Source organism: Schistocerca gregaria, chromosome 1, assembly GCF_023897955.1.
Source record: "Schistocerca gregaria isolate iqSchGreg1 chromosome 1, iqSchGreg1.2, whole genome shotgun sequence".
Taxonomy (NCBI): Eukaryota; Metazoa; Arthropoda; class Insecta; order Orthoptera; family Acrididae; genus Schistocerca; species Schistocerca gregaria.
Window position 1 is genome coordinate 87,256,011 of NC_064920.1, and position 19,408 is coordinate 87,275,418.

Sequence of the window (19,408 nt, forward strand, 5' to 3'; positions counted from 1 at the left end):
CGGTTTGGATTAAGAAATCTCGAATAATCCCTAGGAGGTGAAACGATAACGCTTTTATGTTACACAACTAGTGACATATCGCTTCTGGCAGACTGGCAAGTACACAAAAAGTAGTAAACTGTGTGAGCAACTGGGAGGAAAAGTATGGCACTATTAAGATAGCCAATGATTCGTCACGAGTAGTATTGAATCAGAGAATACCAGTAACCTATGGAAGGAGTAACGATGAATCTCTTAAGATACACAACGAGTGACATATCGCTTCTGGCAGACTGGCCGCAGTAAGAAAAAGTGGCAGACTGGGTGAGCAATGGGGACGAGTAACTATGACTCTCTTAAGGTTGCCAATGCCTCGTTACTTGCGGTTTGGATTAAGAAATCTCGAATAATCCCTAGGAGGTGAAACGATGCCTCTTTTATGATACACAACTAGTGAATTATAGTTTCCGGCAGACAAAAACTACACAAAAAGTAGTAAACTGTGTTAGCAACTCGGAGGAAGAAGTATTGCACTATTAAGATAGCCACTTTTTCGTCACGAGAGGTATTGACTCAGAGAATACCAGTAACCTATGGAAGGAGTAACGATGAATCTCTTAAGATACACAACGAGTGACATATCGCTTCTGGCAGACTGGCCGCAGTAAGAAAGAGTGGCAGACTGGGTGAGCAATGAGGACGAGTAACTATGACTCTCTTAAGGTAGCCAATGCCTCGTTACTTGCGGTTTGGATTAAGAAATCTCGAATAATCCCTAGGAGGTGAAACGATAACGCTTTTATGTTACACAACTAGTGACATATCGCTTCTGGCAGACTGGCAAGTACACAAAAAGTAGTAAACTGTGTGAGCAACTGGGAGGAAGAAGTATGGCACTATTAAGAAAGCCAATGATTCGTCACGAGTAGTATTGAATCAGAGAATACCTGTAACCTATGGAAGGAGTAACGATGAATCTCTTAAGATACACAACGAGTGACATATCGCTTCTGGCAAACTGGCCGCAGTAAGAAAAAGTGGCAGACTGGGTGAGCAATGGGGACGAGTACCTATGACTCTCTTAAGGTAGCCAATGCCTCGTTACTTGCGGTTTGGATTAAGAAATCTCGAATAACCCCTAGGAGGAGAAACGATGACTCTTTTATGATACACAACTAGTGAATTATAGTTTCTGGCAGACAAAAACTACACAAAAAGTAGTAAACTGTGTGAGCAACTGGGAGGAAGAAGTATGGCACTATTAAGATAGCCACTTTTTCGTCACGAGAGGTATTGACTCAGAGAATACCAGTAACCTATGGAAGGAGTAACGATGAATCTCTTAAGATACACAACGAGTGACATATCGCTTCTGGCAAACTGGCCGCAGTAAGAAAAAGTGGCAGACTGGGTGAGCAATGGGGACGAGTAACTATGACTCTCTTAAGGTAGCCAATGCCTCGTTACTTGCGGTTTGGATTAAGAAATCTCGAATAACCTCTAGGAGGAGAAACGATGACTCTTTTATGATACACAACTAGTGAATTATAGTTTCTGGCAGACAAAAACTACACAAAAAGTAGTAAACTGTGTGAGCAACTCGGAGGAAGAAGTATTGCACTATTAAGATAGCCACTTTTTCGTCAAGAGAGGTATTGACTCAGAGAATACCAGTAACCTATGGAAGGAGTAACGATGAATCTCTTAAGATACACAACGAGTGACATATCGCTTCTGGCAAACTGGCCGCAGTAAGAAAGAGTGGCAGACTGGGTGAGCAATGAGGACGAGTAACTATGACTCTCTTAAGGTAGCCAATGCCTCGTTACTTGCGGTTTGGATTAAGAAATCTCGAATAATCCCTAGGAGGTGAAACGATAACGCTTTTATGTTACACAACTAGTGACATATCGCTTCTGGCAGACTGGCAAGTACACAAAAAGTAGTAAACTGTGTGAGCAACTGGGAGGAAAAGTATGGCACTATTAAGATAGCCAATGATTCGTCACGAGTAGTATTGAATCAGAGAATACCAGTAACCTATGGAAGGAGTAACGATGAATCTCTTAAGATACACAACGAGTGACATATCGCTTCTGGCAGACTGGCCGCAGTAAGAAAAAGTGGCAGACTGGGTGAGCAATGGGGACGAGTAACTATGACTCTCTTAAGGTTGCCAATGCCTCGTTACTTGCGGTTTGGATTAAGAAATCTCGAATAATCCCTAGGAGGTGAAACGATGCCTCTTTTATGATACACAACTAGTGACATATCGCTTCTAGCAGACTGGCAAGTACACAAAAAGTAGTAAAATGTGTGAGCAACTGGGAGGAAGAAGTATGGCACTATTAAGAAAGCCAATGATTCGTCACGAGTAGTATTGAATCAGAGAATACCTGTAACCTATGGAAGGAGTAACGATGAATCTCTTAAGATACACAACGAGTGACATATCGCTTCTGGCAAACGCCGCAGTAAGAAAAAGTGGCAGACTGGGTGAGCAATGGGGACGAGAAACTATGACTCTCTTAAGGTAGCCAATGCCTCGTTACTTGCGGTTTGGATTAAGAAATCTCGAATAACCCCTAGGAGGAGAAACGATAACTCTTTTATGATACACAACTAGTGAATTATAGTTTCTGGCAGACAAAAACTACACAAAAAGTAGTAAACTGTGTGAGCAAGTCGGAGGAAGAAGTATTGCACTATTAAGATAGCCACTTTTTCGTCACGAGAGGTATTGACTCAGAGAATACCAGTAACCTATGGAAGGAGTAACGATGAATCTCTTAAGATACACAACGAGTGACATATCGCTTCTGGCAGACTGGCCGCAGTAAGAAAGAGTGGCAGACTGGGTGAGCAATGGGGACGAGTAACTATGACTCTCTTAAGGTAGCCAATGCCTCGTTACTTGCGGTTTGGATTAAGAAATCTCAAATAATCCCTAGGAGGTGAAACGATAACTCTTTTATGTTACACAAATAGTTACATATCGCTTCTGGCAGACTGGCAAGTACACAAAAAGTAGTAAACTGTGTGAGCAACTGGGAGGAAGAAGTATGGCACTATTAAGAAAGCCAATGATTCGTCACGAGTAGTATTGAATCAGAGAATACCAGTAACCTATGGAAGGAGTAACGATGAATCTCTTAAGATACACAACGAGTGACATATCGCTTCTGGCAGACTGGCGGCAATAAGAAAAAGTGGCAGACTGGGTGAGCAATGGGAACGAGTAACTATGACTCTCTTAAGGTAGCCAATGCCTCGTTACTTGCGGTTTGGAGTAAGAAATCTCGAATAATCCCTAGGAGGTGAAACGATGCCTCTTTTATGATACACAACTAGTGACATATCGCTCCTGGCAGACTGGCAAGTACACAAAAAGTAGTAAACTGTGTGAGCAACTGGGAGGAAGAAGTATGGCACTATTAAGAAAGCCAATGATTCGTCACGAGTAGTATTGAATCAGAGAATACCAGTAACCTATGGAAGGAGTAACGATGAATCTCTTAAGATACACAACGAGTGACATATCGCTTCTGGCAAACTGGCCGCAGTAAGAAAAAGTGGCAGACTGGGTGAGCAATGGGGACGAGTAACTATGACTCTCTTAAGGTAGCCAATGCCTCGTTACTTGCGGTTTGGATTAAGAAATATCGAATAATCCCTAGGAGGTGAAACGATGCCTCTTTTATGATACACAACTAGTGACATATCGCTTCTGGCAGACTGGCAAGTACACAAAAAGTAGTAAACTGTGTGAGCAACTGGGAGGAAGAAGTATGGCACTATTAAGAAAGCCAATGATTCGTCACGAGTAGTATTGAATCAGAGAATACCAGTAACCTATGGAAGGCGTAACGATGAATCTCTTAAGATACACAACGAGTGACATATCGCTTCTGGCAAACTGGCCGCAGTAAGAAAAAGTGGCAGACTGGGTGAGCAATGGGGACGAGTAACTATGACTCTCTTAAGGTAGCCAATGCCTCGTTACTTGCGGTTTGGATTAAGAAATCTCGAATAACCCCTAGGAGGAGAAACGATGACTCTTTTATGATACACAACTAGTGAATTATAGTTTCTGGCAGACAAAAACTACACAAAAAGTAGTAAACTGTGTGAGCAACTCGGAGGAAGAAGTATTGCACTATTAAGATAGCCACTTTTTCGTCAAGAGAGGTATTGACTCAGAGAATACCAGTAACCTATGGAAGGAGTAACGATGAATCTCTTAAGATACACAACGAGTGACATATCGCTTCTGGCAAACTGGCCGCAGTAAGAAAAAGTGGCAGACTGGGTGAGCAATGGGGACGAGTAACTATGACTCTCTTAAGGTAGCCAATGCCTCGTTTCTAGGGGTTTGGATTAAGAAATCTCGAATAATCCCTAGGAGGTGAAACGATGCCTCTTTTATGATACACAACTAGTGTCATATCTCTTCTGGCAGACTGGCAAGTACACGAAAAGTAGTAAACTGTGTGAGCAACAGGGAGGAAGAAGTATGGCACTATTAAGAAATCCAATGTTTCGTCACGAGTAGTATTGAATCAGAGAATACCAGTAACCTATGGAAGGAGTAACGATGAATCTCTTAAGATACACAACGAGTGACATATCGCTTCTGGCAAACTGGCCGCAGTAAGAAAAAGTGGCAGACTGGGTGAGCAATGGGGACGAGTAACTATGACTCTCTTAAGGTAGCCAATGCCTCGTTACTTGCGGTTTGGATTAAGAAATCTCGAATAACCCCTAGGAGGAGAAACGATGACTCTTTTATGATACACAACTAGTGAATTATAGTTTCTGGCAGACAAAAACTACACAAAAAGTAGTAAACTGTGTGAGCAACTCGGAGGAAGAAGTATTGCACTATTAAGATAGCCACTTTTTCGTCACGAGAGGTATTGACTCAGAGAATACCAGTAACCTATGGAAGGAGTAACGATGAATCTCTTAAGATACACAACGAGTGACATATCGCTTCTGGCAGACTGGCCGCAGTAAAAAAAAGTGGCAGACTGGGTGAGCAATGGGGACGAGTAACTATGACACTCTTAAGGTTGCCAATGCCTCGTTACTTGCGGTTTGGATTAAGAAATCTCGAATAATCCCTAGGAGGTGAAACGATGCCTCTTTTATGATACACAACTAGTGTCATATCTCTTCTGGCAGACTGGCAAGTACACGAAAAGTAGTAAACTGTGTGAGCAACAGGGAGGAAGAAGTATGGCACTATTAAGAAATCCAATGTTTCGTCACGAGTAGTATTGAATCAGAGAATACCAGTAATCTATGGAAGGAGTAACGATGAATCTCTTAAGATACACAACGAGTGACATATCGCTTCTGGCAAACTGGCCGCAGTAAGAAAAAGTGGCAGACTGGGTGAGCAATGGGGACGAGTAACTATGACTCTCTTAAGGTAGCCAATGCCTCGTTACTTGCGGTTTGGATTAAGAAATCTCGAATAACCCCTAGGAGGAGAAACTTTGACTCTTTTATGATACACAACTAGTGAATTATAGTTTCTGGCAGACAAAAACTACACAAAAAGTAGTAAACTGTGTGAGCAACTGGGAGGAAGAAGTATGGCACTATTAAGATAGCCACTTTTTCGTCAAGAGAGGTATTGACTCAGAGAATACCAGTAACCTATGGAAGGAGTAACGATGAATCTCTTAAGATACACAACGAGTGACATATCGCTTCTGGCAGACTGGCCGCAGTAAGAAAGAGTGGCAGACTGGGTGAGCAATGGGGACGAGTAACTATGACTCTCTTAAGGTAGCCAATGCCTCGTTACTTGCGGTTTGGATTAAGAAATCTCAAATAATCCCTAGGAGGTGAAACGATAACTCTTTTATGTTACACAAATAGTTACATATCGCTTCTGGCAGACTGGCAAGTACACAAAAAGTAGTAAACTGTGTGAGCAACTGGGAGGAAGAAGTATGGCACTATTAAGAAAGCCAATGATTCGCCACGAGTAGTATTGAATCAGAGAATACCAGTAACCTATGGAAGGAGTAACGATGAATCTCTTAAGATACACAACGAGTGACATATCGCTTCTGGCAGACTGGCGGCAGTAAGAAAAAGTGGCAGACTGGGTGAGCAATGGGGACGAGTAACTATGACTCTCTTAAGGTAGCCAATGCCTCGTTACTTGCGGTTTGGAGTAAGAAATCTCGAATAATCCCTAGGAGGTGAAACGATGCCTCTTTTATGATACACAACTAGTGACATATCGCTCCTGGCAGACTGGCAAGTACACAAAAAGTAGTAAACTGTGTGAGCAACTGGGAGGAAGAAGTATGGCACTATTAAGAAAGCCAATGACTCGTCACGAGTAGTATTGAATCAGAGAATACCAGTAACCTATGGAAGGAGTAACGATGAATCTCTTAAGATACACAACGAGTGACATATCGCTTCTGGCAAACTGGCCGCAGTAAGAAAAAGTGGCAGACTGGGTGAGCAATGGGGACGAGTAACTATGACTCTCTTAAGGTTGCCAATGCCTCGTTACTTGCGGTTTGGATTAAGAAATATCGAATAATCCCTAGGAGGTGAAACGATGCCTCTTTTATGATACACAACTAGTGACATATCGCTTCTGGCAGACTGGCAAGTACACAAAAAGTAGTAAACTGTGTGAGCAACTGGGAGGAAGAAGTATGGCACTATTAAGAAAGCCAATGATTCGTCACGAGTAGTATTGAATCAGAGAATACCAGTAACCTATGGAAGGAGTAACGATGAATCTCTTAAGATACACAACGAGTGACATATCGCTTCTGGCAAACTGGCCGCAGTAAGAAAAAGTGGCAGACTGGGTGAGCAATGGGGACGAGTAACTATGACTCTCTTAAGGTTGCCAATGCCTCGTTACTTGCGGTTTGGATTAAGAAATATCGAATAATCCCTAGGAGGTGAAACGATGCCTCTTTTATGATACACAACTAGTGACATATCGCTTCTGGCAGACTGGCAAGTACACAAAAAGTAGTAAACTGTGTGAGCAACTGGGAGGAAGAAGTATGGCACTATTAAGAAAGCCAATGATTCGTCACGAGTAGTATTGAATCAGAGAATACCAGTAACCTATGGAAGGAGTAACGATGAATCTCTTAAGATACACAACGAGTGACATATCGCTTCTGGCAAACTGGCCGCAGTAAGAAAAAGTGGCAGACTGGGTGAGCAATGGGGACGAGTAACTATGACTCTCTTAAGGTAGCCAATGCCTCGTTACTTGCGGTTTGGATTAAGAAATCTCGAATAACCCCTAGGAGGAGAAACGATGACTCTTTTATGATACACAGCTAGTGAATTATAGTTTCTGGCAGACAAAAACTACACAAAAAGTAGTAAACTGTGTGAGCAACTCGGAGGAAGAAGTATTGCACTATTAAGATAGCCACTTTTTCGTCAAGAGAGGTATTGACTCAGAGAATACCAGTAACCTATGGAAGGAGTAACGATGAATCTCTTAAGATACACAACGAGTGACATATCGCTTCTGGCAAACTGGCCGCAGTAAGAAAAAGTGGCAGACTGGGTGAGCAATGGGGACGAGTAACTATGACTCTCTTAAGGTAGCCAATGCCTCGTTTCTAGGGGTTTGGATTAAGAAATCTCGAATAATCCCTAGGAGGTGAAACGATGCCTCTTTTATGATACACAACTAGTGTCATATCTCTTCTGGCAGACTGGCAAGTACACGAAAAGTAGTAAACTGTGTGAGCAACAGGGAGGAAGAAGTATGGCACTATTAAGAAATCCAATGTTTCGTCACGAGTAGTATTGAATCAGAGAATACCAGTAATCTATGGAAGGAGTAACGATGAATCTCTTAAGATACACAACGAGTGACATATCGCTTCTGGCAAACTGGCCGCAGTAAGAAAAAGTGGCAGACTGGGTGAGCAATGGGGACGAGTAACTATGACTCTCTTAAGGTAGCCAATGCCTCGTTACTTGCGGTTTGGATTAAGAAATCTCGAATAACCCCTAGGAGGAGAAACTTTGAATCTTTTATTATACACAACTAGTGAATTATAGTTTCTGGCAGACAAAAACTACACAAAAAGTAGTAAACTGTGTGAGCAACTGGGAGGAAGAAGTATGGCACTATTAAGATAGCCACTTTTTCGTCAAGAGAGGTATTGACTCAGAGAATACCAGTAACCTATGGAAGGAGTAACGATGAATCTCTTAAGATACACAACGAGTGACATATCGCTTCTGGCAGACTGGCCGCAGTAAGAAAGAGTGGCAGACTGGGTGAGCAATGGGGACGAGTAACTATGACTCTCTTAAGGTAGCCAATGCCTCGTTACTTGCGGTTTGGATTAAGAAATCTCAAATAATCCCTAGGAGGTGAAACGATAACTCTTTTATGTTACACAAATAGTTACATATCGCTTCTGGCAGACTGGCAAGTACACAAAAAGTAGTAAACTGTGTGAGCAACTGGGAGGAAGAAGTATGGCACTATTAAGAAAGCCAATGATTCGCCACGATTAGTATTGAATCAGAGAATACCAGTAACCTATGGAAGGAGTAACGATGAATCTCTTAAGATACACAACGAGTGACATATCGCTTCTGGCAGACTGGCGGCAGTAAGAAAAAGTGGCAGACTGGGTGAGCAATGGGGACGAGTAACTATGACTCTCTTAAGGTAGCCAATGCCTCGTTACTTGCGGTTTGGAGTAAGAAATCTCGAATAATCCCTAGGAGGTGAAACGATGCCTCTTTTATGATACACAACTAGTGACATATCGCTCCTGGCAGACTGGCAAGTACACAAAAAGTAGTAAACTGTGTGAGCAACTGGGAGGAAGAAGTATGGCACTATTAAGAAAGCCAATGATTCGTCACGAGTAGTATTGAATCAGAGAATACCAGTAACCTATGGAAGGAGTAACGATGAATCTCTTAAGATACACAACGAGTGACATATCGCTTCTGGCAAACTGGCCGCAGTAAGAAAAAGTGGCAGACTGGGTGAGCAATGGGGACGAGTAACTATGACTCTCTTAAGGTAGCCAATGCCTCGTTACTTGCGGTTTGGATTAAGAAATATCGAATAATCCCTAGGAGGTGAAACGATGCCTCTTTTATGATACACAACTAGTGACATATCGCTTCTGGCAGACTGGCAAGTACACAAAAAGTAGTAAACTGTGTAAGCAACTGGGAGGAAGAAGTATGGCACTATTAAGAAAGCCAATGATTCGTCACGAGTAGTATTGAATCAGAGAATACCAGTAACCTATGGAAGGAGTAACGATGAATCTCTTAAGATACACAACGAGTGACATATCGCTTCTGGCAAACTGGCCGCAGTAAGAAAAAGTGTCAGACTGGGTGAGCAATGGGGACGAGTAACTATGACTCTCTTAAGGTAGCCAATGCCTCGTTACTTGCGGTTTGGATTAAGAAATCTCGAATAACCCCTAGGAGGAGAAACGATAACTCTTTTATGATACACAACTAGTGAATTATAGTTTCTGGCAGACAAAAACTACACAAAAAGTAGTAAACTGTGTGAGCAACTCGGAGGAAGTAGTATTGCACTATTAAGATAGCCACTTTTTCGTCAAGAGAGGTATTGACTCAGAGAATACCAGTAACCTATGGAAGGAGTAACGATGAATCTCTTAAGATACACAACGAGTGACATATCGCTTCTGGCAAACTGGCCGCAGTAAGAAAAAGTGGCAGACTGGGTGAGCAATGGGGACGAGTAACTATGACTCTCTTAAGGTAGCCAATGCCTCGTTTCTAGGGGTTTGGATTAAGAAATCTCGAATAATCCCTAGGAGGTGAAACGATGCCTCTTTTATGATACACAACTAGTGTCATATCTCTTCTGGCAGACTGGCAAGTACACGAAAAGTAGTAAACTGTGTGAGCAACAGGGAGGAAGAAGTATGGCACTATTAAGAAATCCAATGTTTCGTCACGAGTAGTATTGAATCAGAGAATACCAGTAATCTATGGAAGGAGTAACGATGAATCTCTTAAGATACACAACGAGTGACATATCGCTTCTGGCAAACTGGCCGCAGTAAGAAAAAGTGGCAGACTGGGTGAGCAATGGGGACGAGTAACTATGACTCTCTTAAGGTAGCCAATGCCTCGTTAAATGCGGTTTGGATTAAGAAATCTCGAATAACCCCTAGGAGGAGAAACGATGACTCTTTTATGATACACAACTAGTGAATTATAGTTTCTGGCAGACAAAAACTACACAAAAAGTAGTAAACTGTGTGAGCAACTGGGAGGTAGAAGTATGGCACTATTAAGATAGCCACTTTTTCGTCAAGAGAGGTATTGACTCAGAGAATACCAGTAACCTATGGAAGGAGTAACGATGAATCTCTTAAGATACACAACGAGTGACATATCGCTTCTGGCAGACTGGCCGCAGTAAGAAAGAGTGGCAGACTGGGTGAGCAATGGGGACGAGTAACTATGACTCTCTTAAGGTAGCCAATGCCTCGTTACTTGCGGTTTGGATTAAGAAATCTCAAATAATCCCTAGGAGGTGAAACGATAACTCTTTTATGTTACACAAATAGTTACATATCGCTTCTGGCAGACTGGCAAGTACACAAAAAGTAGTAAACTGTGTGAGCAACTGGGAGGAAGAAGTATGGCACTATTAAGAAAGCCAATGATTCGCCACGAGTAGTATTGAATCAGAGAATACCAGTAACCTATGGAAGGAGTAACGATGAATCTCTTAAGATACACAACGAGTGACATATCGCTTCTGGCAGACTGGCGGCAGTAAGAAAAAGTGGCAGACTGGGTGAGCAATGGGGACGAGTAACTATGACTCTCTTAAGGTAGCCAATGCCTCGTTACTTGCGGTTTGGAGTAAGAAATCTCGAATAATCCCTAGGAGGTGAAACGATGCCTCTTTTATGATACACAACTAGTGACATATCGCTCCTGGCAGACTGGCAAGTACACAAAAAGTAGTAAACTGTGTGAGCAACTGGGAGGAAGAAGTATGGCACTATTAAGAAAGCCAATGATTCGTCACGAGTAGTATTGAATCAGAGAATACCAGTAACCTATGGAAGGAGTAACGATGAATCTCTTAAGATACACAACGAGTGACATATCGCTTCTGGCAAACTGGCCGCAGTAAGAAAAAGTGGCAGACTGGGTGAGCAATGGGGACGAGTAACTATGACTCTCTTAAGGTAGCCAATGCCTCGTTACTTGCGGTTTGGATTAAGAAATCTCGAATAACCCCTAGGAGGAGAAACGATGACTCTTTTATGATACACAACTAGTGAATTATAGTTTCTGGCAGACAAAAACTACACAAAAAGTAGTAAACTGTGTGAGCAACTCGGAGGAAGAAGTATTGCACTATTAAGATAGCCACTTTTTCGTCAAGAGAGGTATTGACTCAGAGAATACCAGTAACCTATGGAAGGAGTAACGATGAATCTCTTAAGATACACAACGAGTGACATATCGCTTCTGGCAAACTGGCCGCAGTAAGAAAAAGTGGCAGACTGGGTGAGCAATGGGGACGAGTAACTATGACTCTCTTAAGGTTGCCAATGCCTCGTTACTTGCGGTTTGGATTAAGAAATATCGAATAATCCCTAGGAGGTGAAACGATGCCTCTTTTATGATACACAACTAGTGACATATCGCTTCTGGCAGACTGGCAAGTACACAAAAAGTAGTAAACTGTGTGAGCAACTGGGAGGAAGAAGTATGGCACTATTAAGAAAGCCAATGATTCGTCACGAGTAGTATTGAATCAGAGAATACCAGTAACCTATGGAAGGAGTAACGATGAATCTCTTAAGATACACAACGAGTGACATATCGCTTCTGGCAAACTGGCCGCAGTAAGAAAAAGTGGCAGACTGGGTGAGCAATGGGGACGAGTAACTATGACTCTCTTAAGGTTGCCAATGCCTCGTTACTTGCGGTTTGGATTAAGAAATATCGAATAATCCCTAGGAGGTGAAACGATGCCTCTTTTATGATACACAACTAGTGACATATCGCTTCTGGCAGACTGCCAAGTACACAAAAAGTAGTAAACTGTGTGAGCAACTGGGAGGAAGAAGTATGGCACTATTAAGAAAGCCAATGATTCGTCACGAGTAGTATTGAATCAGAGAATACCAGTAACCTATGGAAGGAGTAACGATGAATCTCTTAAGATACACAACGAGTGACATATCGCTTCTGGCAAACTGGCCGCAGTAAGAAAAAGTGGCAGACTGGGTGAGCAATGGGGACGAGTAACTATGACTCTCTTAAGGTAGCCAATGCCTCGTTACTTGCGGTTTGGATTAAGAAATCTCGAATAACCCCTAGGAGGAGAAACGATGACTCTTTTATGATACACAGCTAGTGAATTATAGTTTCTGGCAGACAAAAACTACACAAAAAGTAGTAAACTGTGTGAGCAACTCGGAGGAAGAAGTATTGCACTATTAAGATAGCCACTTTTTCGTCAAGAGAGGTATTGACTCAGAGAATACCAGTAACCTATGGAAGGAGTAACGATGAATCTCTTAAGATACACAACGAGTGACATATCGCTTCTGGCAAACTGGCCGCAGTAAGAAAAAGTGGCAGACTGGGTGAGCAATGGGGACGAGTAACTATGACTCTCTTAAGGTAGCCAATGCCTCGTTTCTAGGGGTTTGGATTAAGAAATCTCGAATAATCCCTAGGAGGTGAAACGATGCCTCTTTTATGATACACAACTAGTGTCATATCTCTTCTGGCAGACTGGCAAGTACACGAAAAGTAGTAAACTGTGTGAGCAACAGGGAGGAAGAAGTATGGCACTATTAAGAAATCCAATGTTTCGTCACGAGTAGTATTGAATCAGAGAATACCAGTAATCTATGGAAGGAGTAACGATGAATCTCTTAAGATACACAACGAGTGACATATCGCTTCTGGCAAACTGGCCGCAGTAAGAAAAAGTGGCAGACTGGGTGAGCAATGGGGACGAGTAACTATGACTCTCTTAAGGTAGCCAATGCCTCGTTACTTGCGGTTTGGATTAAGAAATCTCGAATAACCCCTAGGAGGAGAAACTTTGAATCTTTTATTATACACAACTAGTGAATTATAGTTTCTGGCAGACAAAAACTACACAAAAAGTAGTAAACTGTGTGAGCAACTGGGAGGAAGAAGTATGGCACTATTAAGATAGCCACTTTTTCGTCAAGAGAGGTATTGACTCAGAGAATACCAGTAACCTATGGAAGGAGTAACGATGAATCTCTTAAGATACACAACGAGTGACATATCGCTTCTGGCAGACTGGCCGCAGTAAGAAAGAGTGGCAGACTGGGTGAGCAATGGGGACGAGTAACTATGACTCTCTTAAGGTAGCCAATGCCTCGTTACTTGCGGTTTGGATTAAGAAATCTCAAATAATCCCTAGGAGGTGAAACGATAACTCTTTTATGTTACACAAATAGTTACATATCGCTTCTGGCAGACTGGCAAGTACACAAAAAGTAGTAAACTGTGTGAGCAACTGGGAGGAAGAAGTATGGCACTATTAAGAAAGCCAATGATTCGCCACGATTAGTATTGAATCAGAGAATACCAGTAACCTATGGAAGGAGTAACGATGAATCTCTTAAGATACACAACGAGTGACATATCGCTTCTGGCAGACTGGCGGCAGTAAGAAAAAGTGGCAGACTGGGTGAGCAATGGGGACGAGTAACTATGACTCTCTTAAGGTAGCCAATGCCTCGTTACTTGCGGTTTGGAGTAAGAAATCTCGAATAATCCCTAGGAGGTGAAACGATGCCTCTTTTATGATACACAACTAGTGACATATCGCTCCTGGCAGACTGGCAAGTACACAAAAAGTAGTAAACTGTGTGAGCAACTGGGAGGAAGAAGTATGGCACTATTAAGAAAGCCAATGATTCGTCACGAGTAGTATTGAATCAGAGAATACCAGTAACCTATGGAAGGAGTAACGATGAATCTCTTAAGATACACAACGAGTGACATATCGCTTCTGGCAAACTGGCCGCAGTAAGAAAAAGTGGCAGACTGGGTGAGCAATGGGGACGAGTAACTATGACTCTCTTAAGGTAGCCAATGCCTCGTTACTTGCGGTTTGGATTAAGAAATATCGAATAATCCCTAGGAGGTGAAACGATGCCTCTTTTATGATACACAACTAGTGACATATCGCTTCTGGCAGACTGGCAAGTACACAAAAAGTAGTAAACTGTGTAAGCAACTGGGAGGAAGAAGTATGGCACTATTAAGAAAGCCAATGATTCGTCACGAGTAGTATTGAATCAGAGAATACCAGTAACCTATGGAAGGAGTAACGATGAATCTCTTAAGATACACAACGAGTGACATATCGCTTCTGGCAAACTGGCCGCAGTAAGAAAAAGTGTCAGACTGGGTGAGCAATGGGGACGAGTAACTATGACTCTCTTAAGGTAGCCAATGCCTCGTTACTTGCGGTTTGGATTAAGAAATCTCGAATAACCCCTAGGAGGAGAAACGATAACTCTTTTATGATACACAACTAGTGAATTATAGTTTCTGGCAGACAAAAACTACACAAAAAGTAGTAAACTGTGTGAGCAACTCGGAGGAAGTAGTATTGCACTATTAAGATAGCCACTTTTTCGTCAAGAGAGGTATTGACTCAGAGAATACCAGTAACCTATGGAAGGAGTAACGATGAATCTCTTAAGATACACAACGAGTGACATATCGCTTCTGGCAAACTGGCCGCAGTAAGAAAAAGTGGCAGACTGGGTGAGCAATGGGGACGAGTAACTATGACTCTCTTAAGGTAGCCAATGCCTCGTTTCTAGGGGTTTGGATTAAGAAATCTCGAATAATCCCTAGGAGGTGAAACGATGCCTCTTTTATGATACACAACTAGTGTCATATCTCTTCTGGCAGACTGGCAAGTACACGAAAAGTAGTAAACTGTGTGAGCAACAGGGAGGAAGAAGTATGGCACTATTAAGAAATCCAATGTTTCGTCACGAGTAGTATTGAATCAGAGAATACCAGTAATCTATGGAAGGAGTAACGATGAATCTCTTAAGATACACAACGAGTGACATATCGCTTCTGGCAAACTGGCCGCAGTAAGAAAAAGTGGCAGACTGGGTGAGCAATGGGGACGAGTAACTATGACTCTCTTAAGGTAGCCAATGCCTCGTTAAATGCGGTTTGGATTAAGAAATCTCGAATAACCCCTAGGAGGAGAAACGATGACTCTTTTATGATACACAACTAGTGAATTATAGTTTCTGGCAGACAAAAACTACACAAAAAGTAGTAAACTGTGTGAGCAACTGGGAGGTAGAAGTATGGCACTATTAAGATAGCCACTTTTTCGTCAAGAGAGGTATTGACTCAGAGAATACCAGTAACCTATGGAAGGAGTAACGATGAATCTCTTAAGATACACAACGAGTGACATATCGCTTCTGGCAGACTGGCCGCAGTAAGAAAGAGTGGCAGACTGGGTGAGCAATGGGGACGAGTAACTATGACTCTCTTAAGGTAGCCAATGCCTCGTTACTTGCGGTTTGGATTAAGAAATCTCAAATAATCCCTAGGAGGTGAAACGATAACTCTTTTATGTTACACAAATAGTTACATATCGCTTCTGGCAGACTGGCAAGTACACAAAAAGTAGTAAACTGTGTGAGCAACTGGGAGGAAGAAGTATGGCACTATTAAGAAAGCCAATGATTCGCCACGAGTAGTATTGAATCAGAGAATACCAGTAACCTATGGAAGGAGTAACGATGAATCTCTTAAGATACACAACGAGTGACATATCGCTTCTGGCAGACTGGCGGCAGTAAGAAAAAGTGGCAGACTGGGTGAGCAATGGGGACGAGTAACTATGACTCTCTTAAGGTAGCCAATGCCTCGTTACTTGCGGTTTGGAGTAAGAAATCTCGAATAATCCCTAGGAGGTGAAACGATGCCTCTTTTATGATACACAACTAGTGACATATCGCTCCTGGCAGACTGGCAAGTACACAAAAAGTAGTAAACTGTGTGAGCAACTGGGAGGAAGAAGTATGGCACTATTAAGAAAGCCAATGATTCGTCACGAGTAGTATTGAATCAGAGAATACCAGTAACCTATGGAAGGAGTAACGATGAATCTCTTAAGATACACAACGAGTGACATATCGCTTCTGGCAAACTGGCCGCAGTAAGAAAAAGTGGCAGACTGGGTGAGCAATGGGGACGAGTAACTATGACTCTCTTAAGGTAGCCAATGCCTCGTTACTTGCGGTTTGGATTAAGAAATCTCGAATAACCCCTAGGAGGAGAAACGATGACTCTTTTATGATACACAACTAGTGAATTATAGTTTCTGGCAGACAAAAACTACACAAAAAGTAGTAAACTGTGTGAGCAACTCGGAGGAAGAAGTATTGCACTATTAAGATAGCCACTTTTTCGTCAAGAGAGGTATTGACTCAGAGAATACCAGTAACCTATGGAAGGAGTAACGATGAATCTCTTAAGATACACAACGAGTGACATATCGCTTCTGGCAAACTGGCCGCAGTAAGAAAAAGTGGCAGACTGGGTGAGCAATGGGGACGAGTAACTATGACTCTCTTAAGGTAGCCAATGCCTCGTTTCTAGGGGTTTGGATTAAGAAATCTCGAATAATCCCTAGGAGGTGAAACGATGCCTCTTTTATGATACACAACTAGTGTCATATCTCTTCTGGCAGACTGGCAAGTACACGAAAAGTAGTAAACTGTGTGAGCAACAGGGAGGAAGAAGTATGGCACTATTAAGAAATCCAATGTTTCGTCACGAGTAGTATTGAATCAGAGAATACCAGTAATCTATGGAAGGAGTAACGATGAATCTCTTAAGATACACAACGAGTGACATATCGCTTCTGGCAAACTGGCCGCAGTAAGAAAAAGTGGCAGACTGGGTGAGCAATGGGGACGAGTAACTATGACTCTCTTAAGGTAGCCAATGCCTCGTTAAATGCGGTTTGGATTAAGAAATCTCGAATAACCCCTAGGAGGAGAAACGATGACTCTTTTATGATACACAACTAGTGAATTATAGTTTCTGGCAGACAAAAACTACACAAAAAGTAGTAAACTGTGTGAGCAACTGGGAGGAAGAAGTATGGCACTATTAAGATAGCCACTTTTTCGTCAAGAGAGGTATTGACTCAGAGAATACCAGTAACCTATGGAAGGAGTAACGATGAATCTCTTAAGATACACAACGAGTGACATATCGCTTCTGGCAGACTGGCCGCAGTAAGAAAGAGTGGCAGACTGGGTGAGCAATGGGGACGAGTAACTATGACTCTCTTAAGGTAGCCAATGCCTCGTTACTTGCGGTTTGGATTAAGAAATCTCAAATAATCCCTAGGAGGTGAAACGATAACTCTTTTATGTTACACAAATAGTTACATATCGCTTCTGGCAGACTGGCAAGTACACAAAAAGTAGTAAACTGTGTGAGCAACTGGGAGGAAGAAGTATGGCACTATTAAGAAAGCCAATGATTCGCCACGAGTAGTATTGAATCAGAGAATACCAGTAACCTATGGAAGGAGTAACGATGAATCTCTTAAGATACACAACGAGTGACATATCGCTTCTGGCAGACTGGCGGCAGTAAGAAAAAGTGGCAGACTGGGTGAGCAATGGGGACGAGTAACTATGACTCTCTTAAGGTAGCCAATGCCTCGTTACTTGCGGTTTGGAGTAAGAAATCTCGAATAATCCCTAGGAGGTGAAACGATGCCTCTTTTATGATACACAACTAGTGACATATCGCTCCTGGCAGACTGGCAAGTACACAAAAAGTAGTAAACTGTGTGAGCAACTGGGAGGAAGAAGTATGGCACTATTAAGAAAGCCAATGATTCGTCACGAGTAGTATTGAATCAGAGAATACCAGTAACCTATGGAAGGAGTAACGATGAATCTCTTAAGATACACAACGAGTGACATATCGCTTCTGGCAAACTGGCCGCAGTAAGAAAAAGTGGCAGACTGGGTGAGCAATGGGGACGAGTAACTATGACTCTCTTAAGGTAGCCAATGCCTCGTTACTTGCGGTTTGGATTAAGAAATATCGAATAATCCCTAGGAGGTGAAACGATGCCTCTTTTATGATACACAACTAGTGACATATCGCTTCTGGCAGACTGGCAAGTACACAAAAAGTAGTAAACTGTGTGAGCAACTGGGAGGAAGAAGTATGGCACTATTAAGAAAGCCAATGATTCGTCACGAGTAGTATTGAATCAGAGAATACCAGTAACCTATGGAAGGAGTAACGATGAATCTCTTAAGATACACAACGAGTGACATATCGCTTCTGGCAAACTGGCCGCAGTAAGAAAAAGTGGCAGACTGGGTGAGCAATGGGGACGAGTAACTATGACTCTCTTAAGGTAGCCAATGCCTCGTTACTTGCGGTTTGGATTAAGAAATCTCGAATAACCCCTAGGAGGAGAAACGATGACTCTTTTATGATACACAACTAGTGAATTATAGTTTCTGGCAGACAAAAACTACACAAAAAGTAGTAAACTGTGTGAGCAACTCGGAGGAAGAAGTATTGCACTATTAAGATAGCCACTTTTTCGTCAAGAGAGGTATTGACTCAGAGAATACCAGTAACCTATGGAAGGAGTAACGATGAATCTCTTAAGATACACAACGAGTGACATATCGCTTCTGGCAAACTGGCCGCAGTAAGAAAAAGTGGCAGACTGGGTGAGCAATGGGGACGAGTAACTATGACTCTCTTAAGGTAGCCAATGCCTCGTTTCTAGGGGTTTGGATAAAGAAATCTCGAATAATCCCTAGGAGGTGAAACGATGCCTCTTTTATGATACACAACTAGTGTCATATCTCTTCTGGCAGACTGGCAAGTACACGAAAAGTAGTAAACTGTGTGAGCAACAGGGAGGAAGAAGTATGGCACTATTAAGAAATCCAATGTTTCGTCACGAGTAGTATTGAATCAGAGAATACCAGTAATCTATGGAAGGAGTAACGATGAATCTCTTAAGATACACAACGAGTGACATATCGCTTCTGGCAAACTGGCCGCAGTAAGAAAAAGTGGCAGACTGGGTGAGCAATGGGGACGAGTAACTATGACTCTCTTAAGGTAGCCAATGCCTCGTTAAATGCGGTTTGGATTAAGAAATCTCGAATAACCCCTAGGAGGAGAAACGATGACTCTTTTATGATACACAACTAGTGAATTATAGTTTCTGGCAGACAAAAACTACACAAAAAGTAGTAAACTGTGTGAGCAACTGGGAGGAAGAAGTATGGCACTATTAAGATAGCCACTTTTTCGTCAAGAGAGGTATTGACTC